This window comes from Neolamprologus brichardi, chromosome 3 (assembly GCF_056152115.1).
Source record: "Neolamprologus brichardi isolate AB-2024 chromosome 3, ASM5615211v1, whole genome shotgun sequence".
Classification (NCBI taxonomy): Eukaryota; Metazoa; Chordata; class Actinopteri; order Cichliformes; family Cichlidae; genus Neolamprologus; species Neolamprologus brichardi.
The window spans coordinates 26,071,092-26,085,828 of NC_142106.1; the positions used below are offsets into that span (position 1 = coordinate 26,071,092).

At 37.7% G+C, this 14,737-nt stretch overlaps 1 protein-coding gene across 2 annotated transcripts in view; it reads left to right on the forward strand.

The window, feature by feature from the left end:
• The first annotated feature begins 13,862 nt into the window (after positions 1 to 13,862).
• Positions 13,863 to 14,737, forward strand: part of clcn5b (Cl-/H+ antiporter 5b) — a 45,569-nt gene continuing 44,694 nt past the window's right edge. Inside the window, exon 1 of one of the 2 annotated variants that reach the window (XM_087835431.1) lies at positions 13,863 to 14,173. The gene's annotated coding sequence lies outside the window, so the exon portion shown is untranslated. The remainder of the gene's footprint in view (positions 14,174 to 14,737) is intronic. The other variant, XM_087835425.1, reaches the window with a different exon arrangement.

Sequence of the window (14,737 nt, forward strand, 5' to 3'; positions counted from 1 at the left end):
ATAGTGGTATGATCCTACTCTGGCTTGGAATGTGATGATGATGACCACAGATGGGCAGTAACGCGTTACTGTAATCCAATTACTTTTTTCAAATAACGAGTAATGTAAGGGATTACTATTGCAAAAATGTAATTAGATTTCTGTTACTTTCCCATAAGCACACTGCGTTACTGTGTTACTAAACCATCGTGATTTTGTTTGTGAGAGTGTCTCATGACAATGACGTAAACCTGGGGCGATTCTAGGATCAGAGCTTTGGGGGTGCTGAGCACCCAGAGAGCTGCCCAGCCAGGCAAGATAAACTTTACTCATCACGATAAGACTTCTTCTCTGTTAAACCCTGCATCCACCCGAACTCCTCCACAGCATGCATTTTTAATTTCTCTTTGATATTTGGGCTGATTGGGACCTGATGAATGTAAAAACAAAGTTGTTGTTGTTTTTTACCTGATTTTTGTTTCTAAGAAATTTCGATAGAACAGTAGCAGTATATTGTCCTCGTAAGTGGCTATCAGGCCCTTGTAGAGCAAAATTGAGTATTTTGGTCTAAATAACCCACATATGTGGACGCCAGGTCATAGGAGGTTAAATGTCTCCAGTTCTCTCTGACTGTCTCCTTGGTGCATTTAAACCCCTGTTCCTCCCTGTCCTCGTCGTCTGTTGTCCTCATCTCTGTTATCAGTCATCATCATTTTACCATCTCTGTGCAAGTCTGCAAATTATGTTATTAAATCATAAGATTCTTAAATTCATCAAGTCTCTCTGTGCCTGGGTCCTTTTCACAAAACATGACATCACTGTGTTGTACATTTTAACACAATTTAATCCCCACATTTGTGAAAGTCTGTAACAAAACCATCAAATCTGATAAAGGTTATTTAAATGCTGCAAAAGAAGAATGGATTGGAATAAAAATACATATCCTAACCTTAATTACTGGGGGAGAATAATGAATGATGCTCATAGTGAGTAAAAAGTAAACTGAGTGCATTTTTTGGACAGAGATTCACTTTTAATGTGTATGTATAATATAATACAGATACATTAAAAAATACACTCCAAAAATAGAAGAGTCCATGAAATGTACAAATGTGCAAAATATTAATAAAAAAATTATAAAAATTGAGGCAACTTTGCCTATAGTACAATGTATAGAATGTATGAAAAAAGATCTTTACTGCAGATACTAATTTTGTGTTGTAAGATTTATAAGTTTCATGCTTTCATAGTGGTACTTAGGAGAGCTTGACATTTTTATCAGGTGGTACACACTGTAAAAAGTTTGAGAAACACTGATAAGTGTATGTGTGCTTTTGGAAAACATTTAAAGCTGCTATACAGAATCTTAACAAGCTTAAAACATTTTTAGAATATAAACTGCTTCTCTTTACAGCTCCTCACTCCACCAGGACAGTCTTTAGCACTGATAGTGCGCAAATGTGGTGTACGTACTGCAGCAGTCATACAGACAACTGAACGGTCCAAAAGTTGGCCTACCTATTACTGGCTGAGGTTTTAGTAGAGTTGTGGCTGAACCACATAAAAATATATCATTAATTTTAATCTCCACGATCAATGATAATGTTATGTTGGAATGTTGTTAAAGAAGGTCAAAAATGTTTCAACCCAGTTTGTTTTGCAGATTCTGTATAGCAGCTTTAATATAGGGAGGACACAACTTCCAGATTGTGTGAGTAAAATCAGGTTTCTTCTCTTTGTCAGTTTAACAGTTTCTGTTGTGCCTGTCACTGTTCCCTGTCTGTTTTCTTACCTGGTTCTTCCTGACCTTGTACTTTCTCCTCACGTTCCCTCTTTCCTCTCTCCCTCTTTGGACTGACAATCATACACAAATAGATTGTATTCAATTAGATGAAAAATTACATTAATATGAAAAAAATTCTATTAAGATCACTAACAAAAAGTCCTCTCTCAGTCTACTTTCAACCAAAAGGCAAATAACCAAACCACATGAACATCTAAAGAAGATATAAACATTGAAACACTGATCCAACATTATTCTTGATTGACGGATCATTTGATTTTACACTTTTACCTGAATGTGGCTCCTTTTTTTGAAAAAACTTCCTTATATCCATTATGAACCTGGCTGCCTCTCTGTACACAAACACACACACACACACACACACACACACACACAACAGGAGTTATAGGATTAATGAGCATCCAGTCAGTTAGTTAGTTACTTTGGCCACATGCACATATGACAAAATAACCAGCTTCTCTCATTCCATTTCAAACAGGACAGTGGTAACAACAGTAGGCTACGGACAATTTTAAGCTTTAGATTTTAAATAGGCTATGTCAATTTCAATGGGAGCAACAGGACGGTCGAATGTTGCTGATTTTTTTTTTTACTTTATTTATTTGTGCTGTCTTTTACTGGGATCTATTTGAAAGAGTGAGTATAAACACAAATAATTACTTTATTTTATATGCTGGAATATGCAGAAAATAGGTTTAAATGTTAAAGAATTTCGTCAAGTCAAAGACAGTTGCATATAATTCAATTTTTGCTTAACGCAATGTGCATAAAAATAAAAGATTAAAACTCATAAAACTAATTTTAAAAAGAGGCTTTTCATTTTATTTTATTTTATTTTATATGATGGATCATGCATAAAATAGAATTGGGCTGAAAGGTCTATTGTGTTATTGAGTATTCAGGTTGTGTATCATGTTTTTGAAAAGTAACTATGTAACTAATTACTTTTAAAAATAAGTAACCAGTAAATTAATTGGATTACTTTTTGAAGACGTAATCAGTAATTAGTTACTAATTACTTTTTTCAAGTAACTTGACCAACACTGGTGATGATGTGCCCATCAAAATGAACTCCTGCCTCAGCCTGCATGGATTCTCAGCAGGAGCAGCTGAAGAGTTCAGGAGTCGAACAGCAAACATAATAGCCTCATTGGGTTTATTAATAGTGGACTGAAAGCTATCTTCATAAATAAATGTTCGTTTTTGTTTACGTGTGTTTTTCCCATTTGTTTTTATATACACCCTTATACACCATTTTGTTGTAAGTGTGCGAGGAACCAGATATGTTCACTTCATTGACCTTCATTTAACATAAAAAATGATACACTTTGGGGGAAGAAATTACACCCGTTTAAAAAAATAAACAAAATCCTGTAATCTGCTCCAATAACAGTCTAGATGTGGAATTCTGGATTTCCCTGCATTTCAGTGAGTGTCCTATAACCCACGCAGAGCCCATATTGCTTATTACGTTGCTTTGTTGCTGATGGTGGGTCATCAGTAGACATGGCTGCTATGGTTATCCTCTAATGAATTAGCGCTCCCTTTGGTAGTCGCTTCAGTTGCTAGCTGTGATGTGACATATAAAGGGTTGACCGAGAATCTGAGTCTTGCTTATAGACTAACGACTTGTCAATCACGAGGTAAAATGTATCTTTTTTATCCTCCTCTCTGACTCTTCAGGGGAACATATCCTAAAAGAAAACTTGATGTTTTATTAAATATTAAATTAAATATAAACTGTAAACTTGCCAGATCACTGAGAAAATCATCAGCAGTGTCATCTTCCCAGATTTTACAATCTGAGTCGCCTCATGATGGGCATCAGAAATATGACTTCAATTGTTAATGTGTGGAAGTCTTTTCTGCTGGTTCTCTGTTTGCAAGTGAGAAAAATTAAATAAAACAAAACAATATGTATTGTTTATGAGCCATTCATAACAACCTGAAAGGTTGGGAGTTTAAAATGCAAACCAATGGAAGCAGAAGTAGAAGTCTATAATGTCACAGAGCACACGGTGTCTATTACTGTGTAGTACTGTGTAACCATTGTACACAAGAACTTTAAAAATCTATAGTGTGTGAGGCTGTGTAAGTTAAGGGTGGCTCGCCCTTGTCGCCCGTGTGTAACAAACCATCTGTTGGGGGTCACAGATTTGACACCTTAGCGTTATGAAAGTGGGGAAACATACTCCTGGCTGAGCATGAGATTAATGCTTACAACTTAGAATCTCAGTTCTAAATGAAATTCAAAATGTTTTTTGTAAGTATGGCTAATGTATAATATGACTTCTAAGGCGCGCACACACACAAACAAAAACACAGAGAAGAAGAAGAGGACGGTGTCGTTTACCACGCATCATAAAAACGCAATCATTAATCTTCCAACTGTCTCTTTCTGTTCTGACTTTAGAGTCTTTGTTTGTTTACTGAGCCGTACTTTGGGAGTCATACTGTTGTGATACTGGGGAGAAAAGGGTAAAGTGTGAGAGACTAAACCATTACACACAAAACTTCAAAAATCTAAAGAGCGCGTGAGACTGTTAGCTGTTACAAACTATAAAAGGAATCTGGGTTTAAACAGAACATAGCAGTGTTGGATTAAGTGTAGGAAACACTAGTATAAGGTGTCAAAGGAGCTTGCAAAGAAAAGCGTCAGGACTTCTTTCAGTTACATGAAGACGTGCAAACTTAAAGAAGTCCAGACGCTTTTCTTTGCAAGCTCCTTTGACTACGATGACCTGGATGACTGAGAACCTTCACAGACATAGTATAAGGTGTCTATGGAACAAATCTCCTTCAACGTTCACATTGACCAACGTTGATGACTACAGGCATTTGTCTCAGTCAACTGATTGTGTTTAGGGAAAAAAAGATATAAACTAGCTTCAACACAGAAAACTTGCACTTTGTTCATTGACAAGCTAGTTTTGGCCTGGATTATGAAGAAATCAGCATACAATGAAGCATCTCATGTGATTCAAGCTTCCTCTTCAATTACCACTAATCATTAATTGTGACCACAAAAGATTTGTCACATTATCCCCATAAACAACATGTTTTTAAAGAAAGTGACACAAATATTTAGATTCTTGTTTCACAATGTGCATGAACTGAAAATCTTTTGTTTTGCATTTATAAAGTATCGAAAAGAATACATTTATTCCAATGTATGAACTACACTTCTTGTAAAAAAAAAAAAAAATGCATTCAAAAAAAGCTCCTTCTGTGAGCACACACATACACACACACACACACACACACACACACACACACACACACACACACACACACACACACACACACACACACAATTAATACAAAGGATTGCTGCAGCTTTTGGATTTTCACTCTTTGTTGGAATTAATATGAACAGTTGCATAAAAGTCGTTCCAATTTTTTGCCTTTAAATCTACGATACCTTTCTTGTTCAAATGGTTTACTGACATAGTAAAGAAGTAGCCGGGGAACAAAGTAAGTATGAGCAATAATAGTTTACGGGCACTTTATCAAATAAAGAGGATTTCACCATCTGCAGTTTGTGGAAAAAAAAGGTGCCACATTAAAACAAATCAGTAGATCCACAGATTATGGATACAGACTCGTTTCACCTACAGAGGTAGAGGTACACTTCATGCACTTAAAAACATACAGTTCAAAGGCATGCATCAGAGTGCATTGGTGCACACTTGGGCATCTTTTATTTAACATGGTTATGCCATTGTGATTTTTTTTGCTATATAAATATGCTCAAAACTCATCATATATTTGCCGCCTCTACGTCATTTTGCAAAGGTCCAGAGCCTTTATACACGGCATATGCCAAGCAGACTCATAAATCATATGTAGCCTTAGAATTAAACATCTACAGTTTAAAGAAACACACAGGTCAGTGCCTCGCTATTGTCTCTAAACATTAAGATCCATAAAAAAAATCAGCTTTATCAACAGAGGACACATGAAACGAGCAAAGCTGGCAGTTCTGAAGGGTGGGGCACGCTCTCATTTCACAAGATGGCCTACATTTTCCAGAAAGACAGAAAGTCAGCGCAGTTAAAACCTGTAAAAATACTGAATTAAGAAAACACCATGTTTCATCAAGTTAAAAACAAATCCAGCAAAGCTGCTTCTAACACAAACATGTATCTTTCAGATCAGTGTCTAAAAAGCACCATTAAAAAATATGATCCTGCATTTACAAAAGTAACTCCTGTTTGTATAAATTCACACTGAAAACCAAAATACACACAGCGGTTGACAAACAAAATTAAATTATGTATTGCACGTCTATGTTTTAAATATGGTATCGAAAGTCAATGCGTATATTGTCTAAACAATTTGAAATTTAGACGTTCAAATACACAAACTAACGCTTAACCCCAAGGAAAGAGTTTGCTGGCTCTTATCAGCCTTTATGCCTGTTCCCACCCATCCTCAAAGACTCCATCTCCCCCCTTTCTCGAGATACACGGCGTCATAAACACAAACCTTGGGGTAACCCATGAAAATCTGCTTGTAAAACACGCAATTTGCAGTTTCAGGGCGCCTGACTAGAAACAAAGTCTTTCTATAAGGCTTATCCATGTTGTTAGGATCAAACAAAAAGATGAATTCACACTGAATTATCACTTTAAACAATCCGAAGGGCCAGCTATGGTCTAGGATGCCCTCTGGACCCAGTGGAGGTGGTGAGTGACAGGAGAATGGTGGCTAAGCTGCCATCCCTGTTGGACAACATCTCCCACCCCATGGAGGAGACTCTGACAGCACTGAGCAGCTCCTTCAGTAGCTGCGGCACCCACGGTGTGGGACGGAGAGATTTCACAGGTCTTTCCTCCTCACTGCTGTCAGACTCCACAACAAAGACTTTTGCAGCTGATCAAACCCACACATGTGCAATGAGATTAAGTGCAATACTGTTTTCTGACAAAGTTGTATTTTTACTCAGTTGTATATAGCATTTTTATCATATTGTATATTTTATTTTATTTTATTTTATTCTTTTCTATTCTGTACAGTTGTGTACAGTATATTATTCTCATTGTATTCCAGTGTTCTCTAATTTTTGCTATGTAACTTTGCACTATCCACTTTCTGCTGTGACAAAACAAATTTCCCACGTGTGGGACTAATAAAGGTTATCTTATCTTATCTTATACTGTATAACCAAATAACCCATCATAACCAAATTTCCAGTAATTTTCCAATTACTGTGCAGCTGAGAGAAGGAAATAAGTCAAAAACACAGAACTTGAAGAATACTAAAAATGTCTTTGGATGCTTACCGGGCTGCTCTGAATGACAACCTGAAAAGAAAAACAGAGACAAACACGTGCATTTGTGAGAAAGCGAATAGATGAAATTATTTATTCAAACGATTTCACAAAATGATCTCACTACGCTGCAACTTATAAAATAATTCTGAGCTCACAATTTTTCTCACTGACTAATTAATAATGTTATACTCTAGTTTAATGTTTGTTATCACAGTACATGCACAATTTATCATATCAATACTGATAACAGACAAATAAGAAAACAGAGAAGATGGTTAAAGTAAACTCATTGGTGCTGTTTCTCTGTAATACAGGTTTGAGGGATGATCAGAACTGCGAAAAAAACAAACAAACTGTCATGACAAAGACAACTAACAAAGATAGAACATGAAATATCTGCACTTTATAAAATAGAGAAACTGACTGAATAGAGCAGAAAATGTTGATATCAAATAAGTGTGAAAATGAAACAGTCCAGTGGCTGATTTTGTTTGATTACATTTTAATAATAGATATGACTCTGAATGCCTTTAATGCTAAATGGATTCTTTCCTTGTATCCAGGTGAAACGTTTCATTTAGAATAGTCACATTTGTACCTCTAATTAACCCCACACTTCTTCCACCCCTGATATAACCTGAGTAATGAGAAAATATCTGAAATTTTTTTTAAAAATTCTTACGTTTGCATAAGGAAATGATCACCACAGTGAAACCGCACGCAAACTGTTGGAGAGCCATTGTTATCTGCACCTGTTTCAGGTATATCTAAATAATCTGTTCAGCTCCGCCCACTTCTACAAGTTATCAGGGCCTCATCAAACAATCCAGTCAGACTTGTTGGTCTTTGTGGTTTTTGTTGAGAACAGAGATACATGTATTTACTAAAATCTTGTGTAATGTTTAAACCAAATTCTCAACTCCTTAACAGACTGTAACTGACCTCATCAGTTTTTCTTTTCTCCTCTAAGGACGTTATGTGTTTAGTAGCATTCTGTCTGTATTCGTTATGCACACTTTAAGAGAAAGAAGACACCTTTTAACACTGCTTTGTTCTATAATTTGGGTTCATTTTGTTTTTCAAAGGACTCAAAGCAGACACACGTGAACAGTTTTAATGAAAACTGGCACAACAAACAAAAGTATTAATATCGCAAACTTCACTTATCACAAAGTCCAAACTACTCTGCTCTTTATGGTTTGGAGATAAGCTCTTGCAGACTTACCTCACAGTCACAAGTATTTTTATTCCTTTTTTAATGCCTAAAGATGAATAAAAATACTTTAAATTGAGGTTGTCATGATTCATGCATGACAGGGTTAATCATTGATCATTTAATCATTTTCAAATTTTGTGCGACGGTAAATACCAATAACATCTCGAGCTGATTTAAATTGGATTAAGGTCAAAGTGAACGTCACACTGAATGTGAAAAGCATTAAAAACTTTATTGCTCTAGTTGAAACTTCCAAATGCTTAGCCAAAAACTAGGTACTCAGCCAAGCTAGGTAGTCACCGCCTAGTTTGGCTAAGCGCTTGACCTTAATCTTCACTGTTAGCACCCAAGGTCAAAGTTGACGTTGGAAAAAACATTTCAAGAAACCGTATTGATCGTGCTCGGAGAGAGCTGTACAACACAAGCCATGACTACAGCCCTTTGCCATTTGGGGGTAGTTACACATCCCAAGTGCTCTCGTTACCAATGTTTTCCAGGTCTCGTGAACTTTCTTTCTTATTGAATGCATACAATGGTTACTAATTGTATGATCACTCACGTGGGGTTTTGTAAAAACGAGTAAAGTGCAAAACTGAAAACTGCTGCCAAACACATTTCTGGCACCTGTGATTCTGACAGCTCTGGGAGCTTTCAAACTGCTTCCATTTGAATGTTTTAAGATTATAACACTTTATAGTCATCACACAATATTAAGAATTGGGAAGGTATTATTAAATCCACAAGCCATATTCTATAAAGCCTTACTCCTCCCTAGTATACAATTTATAAACCCCACTATAAATGTTTATCCTTGGATTAATTTATGAAGTCAAAGTGATTAACAAAGTATTTTCATGCACACACACACTTTAATGGGAAAATAGTTTTTATCAAATCTCATTAAAACACCTAACCTAACTAAAACCTTCCAAACTACATGATTATTACACCACATGATTAAATTATCATGTGGTGTTTCAATCAATATTATATATATATTATATGATAGTTAACACGGTTACATTCTGAGAATTCTTTCCAAAAAGAGCTTATCATCCATCTTCATTACTGTCTTTTTTGACAAGGTCTGTGGTTGAGGTAAACTCGGAAAAGACAAGAAATAATGGCTGTTTTGTGAGTCTTACAGTAAGAAATAGTTAATCTTCTTGACTTTTAGGATTTAAAATAGGTTCCACTGCCAAAAATAAACAACAAATATTCAAACTTTGAACAGTTTGTAGTGTTTAAAAGTCATAACTCATAATAATCACCAAGGTGTCATAAAACATAAAACATAAAACTGCCCAAACTACGCATTAGTACAAATTATTGGCTTGTAAAACAACAGCTGCACAGCAGCAGGTGTTCGTGTATAAACAGTATAACATGAACCAAAGCCAGCCTGCCCCTAAGAAGCCTTTTTTTCTTAGGGTTTCTGTGAATCTTTGATCATTCTTCCAGAAGCACATTTGTGATGTCAGACACTGATATTGGACGAGAAGGCTAGGCTCACAGTATCGGCTTTAATTCGTTCTGTCAGGTTGAGTTCGGGGCTCATGTGCAGCTCAGTCAAGTTCTTTCACACCAAACTCATCCATGTCTTTATGGAGCTTGCTGTTCACTGTTGCAAAGTTATGTTGGAGCAGGAAGGGGCCATCCTCAAACTGTTTCCACTAAGTTGGGAGAATGAAATTGTCCAAAATGTCTTAATATGCACTAAGAATTCCTTCCACTGGAACTAAAGAGCTGAGACCATCTCAGAGCCAGCTGCAGAGGTGCAGTCTTACATGCCTCTCTGCAGCTTCTCTCCTTCTGTTATCCCCTCGAAATCCATCAGCTCCCAAACAGACAAAAAAACAAACAAACTAAAAACCAGAAAAAAAGACTTAAACATAAAAAAAATCACAAAGTAATAACAATACAGCATCTGCACCAAAGAGTAAAACAATGAAATGTGGATCATTAAACATTAGGTCACTCTCTGCCAAGTCTGTTAATACACGAGTTAACAATTGATCAACAACTTGACTTACTCTGCCTTACAGAAACCTGGTTACAGCAGGATGATTATGTAGTTTAAATGAATCAACACCCTGAGTCCTACTATCTATTTTACATATATATTACATCCTACTACTATTAGCATCTTCAATGCCCTGTTCCAACCTGAACGCTACTCCAACAGAGGTTGATTGTCTTGTTAGTAATTTAACTTCCTTACTATGTATGACACTGGATACTGTAGCTCGTGTGAAAAAGGGAAGTTCTTGACTTCCTGGTGTAACTGTCACACGTAGCTTAAAGCAGATAACTCGTAAGCTGGAGAGGAAATGGCGTGTCACAAATGTACCTAACCCTAGGTTTAACCCTTTGTTTCTCTTCAGCACTGTAGCCAGGCTGACAAAATGTTAGAGCTCTGTTGAGTTGGCAGTAGTTAAAACGTTACTTAAAAAGCCATCTCTTGACCCAGCGGTCTTAGCTAATTCCTTTCATCTGTCGTGGAATTTTGTTAAATAAAATGCAAACACTTGATGAGGGTCTTTAAAGTGAGTTTTATTCATGCTGCAGCATGAGAGAGTACAGTGGGTAAGTGCAGAGCTGCAGTTTCTAAAGAGGAAGTGGACTGTTCCTTTATAGAGTCACACAAAAAGAAAATTCCACATGTCCTTTCACAACTTAAACATCGGCATGTAAGGTATTGGTGGTCTACACCTTAGCTCATCCTTGGATCCTACAACTTCCGTAACCAAATAACCCATCATAACCAAATAGGGACATGTTTTGCTGACCGTCCTGTTCTTATGATTTCACTATAGTGCTGCTATCCTTCATATAACCAAGTTATACATGCTGTTGTCAGAATATTGGTGGCAATCGTGGCTCAACAATTGGGAGTTCGTCTTGTAATCGGAAGGTTGCCGGTTCGAGCCCCAGCTCGGACAGTCTCGATCGTTGTGTCCTTGGGCAAGACACTTCACCTACTGCCTACTGGTGGTGGTCAGAGGGGCCAATGGCGCAATATGGCAGCCTCGCTTCTGTCAGTCTGCCCGAGGGCAGCTGTGGCTACAACTGTAGCTGCCTCCACCAGTGTGTGAATGTGAGAGTGAATGAATAGTGGAATTGTAAAGACCTTTGAGGGTCTCGAAAAGCGCTATATAAATGCAATCCATTATAATATGTGATCAATGCACTAAGGAAAAATAAATTACCATCACACATATCAAAAATCCTTGAAAGAGTAGTTGTCAAACAGCTAACAGATCATCTGCAGAGGAGTGGCTTATTTGAAGAGTTTCAGTCAGGTTTCAGAGCTCTTTTTCAGCTTTTCAGCTCACAGCCCGACAACACAACAGCAGAGAGAGAGCACAGACTTTAAGGCGGCGAGGCGTGATTGCGGGTGCCGCTCAGGTGCGTCCGCTTCCCCTGCAGCGGCGCTGCAGACTCCGCCCCGACACACACATTAACCAGGTAAAATACATATTTAGGCAGAATTTTGCAAATATCTATTTTTTTTTTTAGCAGCATAGTGCTTTTTTTCCAAGTATTTTTTAAAAGTCAGGTCAAGGCTCCAAAAGCCCAAAGGTGATATAAGGGTGGCGGCTCACAACAGTTTTTGTTTGCTACATGGATCATTTTAGTTCAGCTGGGTGTCTTTCCTTTTGTTATATTTCTTTAAGAGTTCAAAATGTGTTAATTACAACAATAAAATGTAATTTTCTCTGTAGCACTTCTTGGATTTCATAAGCAACACACCTTAGATGTTCACACAAAGCATAAAGGTAAAAAAAAAAAAAAACAATATATACAGTGTTATCTTCATTTTAGATTTCAAAAAGTATTTGCTGCTCCCAGTGTTTTCTTTTGCGTGGAAACTGGGTCCAAATGGCTCTTTGGGTGTTAAAGGTTGCAGACCCCTGGCCTAGACTCTAGTGTAACGTGTGCTGTAGAAGTGGTGAAAAATGCTACATTACAAAGGCTCCAGTAGTTTCTTCAGCAGACCACAAGGTGGGGCTCTCTGTCCATTTTAAACACGGAGTGTTTAGAAAAAATGTGTCTCAACTGTTCTTGATACTCCTGACACATACAGGATCACTAAGGGATACTCCTTATATGTCAGTATTGGAACAGCTGAGACATATTTTCTCCAACACAGAATCCACTTTTTGGGATTTCCTTACCTGGATGATTGAGCATGCATCAAGACATTTATTGTACAAAGCTCACGGTCTGAACCATAGACAACAATAGTGCATGTTTTACTGTGTGAACATGTCTGATAGGTTGATAATAAATTATATGTTTGCTGAGGCCATATTGCAAATAGGTGTCATACCCAAAAGTGGCTCTATCATTTTTCATTTCATTTCATTTCATTTCTGTTCTTTTTTTTCTGCAGTAAGACTGAAGAATTTTTTTATATATGTAATGGGACCTGCTATGGTTCGGAGATGGTGGCACTAACAAAAAACTAGGAGGTCGAGCTGGAAGTGGCAGAGCTGATAAGTTGCTGATATTTTTATGATGCGTGTGCTTTGGGGACAAAAGTTTGGAAACAGTCTTTTTTCCTCTTCCCTTTGTGTTCACCCCCCAACCAGTTGCGACAGATGGCTGCCTCTTCCTGAGCTGTTTCTACCAGTGATTTCTTCCCAACTGCCTTTCACTCAGGCCCATTCAGATAAAAAGCTAATTTTGATGAAATGGTAGCTTTTGTGTATCAGTTACTGTTACACCTCCTCACTACAGTAGATTGTGTATTGACTCAGTGATCTATTGAGTTGATAAAACAATGTGGCTCTTTTAACACTTGGCACTCTTTTCTTCCTTGCACGTTTTAAAAAAACAACTTTTCTCCAACATTTCTCCATGTACATTTGTAAGTTTCTTCCCGCTAAAAGAAACACAAAAAACTCTGTAATTGTATCTATTAGAAGTTTTTCCCCAAGACAATTTACCAGAATCTGAATATTTTATTAATCCCAGAGGAAATTAATTGGTCACAGTTGCTCAAAGGCAGTAAGAACAGTACGAATAAGTTAAAGTAATTCGTTAAATACATTGGAAAATAGTCCTAGTAGTAAATATAACTTATTATAGAAATATCCTGTTATATTACACCACAAACTGTTTATGTTTCAACATGTGATGCTCAGTGTGGGGGATAATTTGGCTGACTGTCGGGTGATTTTTAATATAAAACTCACGCTTTGCATATAACAGTTATTATTATTATTATTTTGATGACCGAGTTGTCGAACTTATTGGCGAACCAAATTTGGGTAAACGACAGTTCTTCACTCGACTGCTCTTCCTGGCACCGACGGTGCCAGCGTTAAAGCGGCTGAGCTCTTAAACCGGAAACTACCTCCTTTGTGTTTCAAAATAAAAACCATGGGCTTTGACGTCGCGTAAAAATAAAGGCTTTAACGCCATATAAAACAATAAAAAAAGTAAAATGTATGCATTTAATATTCGAGGATAATCTTAAAACGTGTCGGACTGTAAAAGCGCCAATTAATTTATACGACGGTTTTTTTTTATTAAAAGACTTAAAGGTGGACGTAGCTAATTTTCGCTTACTTGACGACAGTTTACCGTTTGCGCTTTAAGTGCCAAAACGACAAATGCAAACAGTTGTTATCGCTACGTTTCACCAGCATGAGTGTCCAAGCAGGGGACACTTTGCCGAGACCTTCTTAAATGTACATATTGCGTCCCAAAACCTCAGTGTTGGGGTGTCGGTGGATGACGCAGGGTTTTCTCAGTTAAGTTTACACAGGATAGTGTTGACATAAGCAGCTCCCGCAGAAGAAGACGACGGTGGGGCAAATAATCCGAGTCACAAGACTTCTTCTCCTTCTTCAGTGAGCCGCACGACTGCTTTCTTCCCTCCCTGGTAAAGTACGGATTCATTCGGCTTTTTCTTTCATTATTGATGAAGCAAGGCGCAAAGCACATTTCGGTTAAAAGCAGCAGCGCTGATGAAAGTTAGCCGTACGGTTACACCGTGTCGGCTTGTTTGACAGCTCGGTCCTCGTCACGAGGAAAGAGGCTAATCCGCTGTTCCTGGGACCGCGCTGTGTTTTCCGCTGCTCTTGTGGCTTTTAGCCCCGAAGCCGCAGGCATGTAGCAGAAATAGAAGAGCAAAAAAAGCGGAAATGGTTGCGAAAACTTCACCGTAAACACAGATGTGCTGTCATTAACTCTGCAGCCGCTGTTTGGTATGAAGCGGGTGAGAAGGACAGAGAGCAGCTGTTGTCGGTGCCCGTGTCTCAACAGTAAAACAGTTAGCAGGGGGGCTCTTTGACCTCTTACCTGTGCGCTACTATGTCTAACTTTTGGACGAGTTTACGTGGTAAACATGCAGCCGACAGAGAGAGAGGTAACTAAAGCGGAAAAGCGGATACCTACCGTGGGGCTAGTAGAAGTTAACCCTCCCTCTCTTCTTTGTTTCTCCCTACTTTC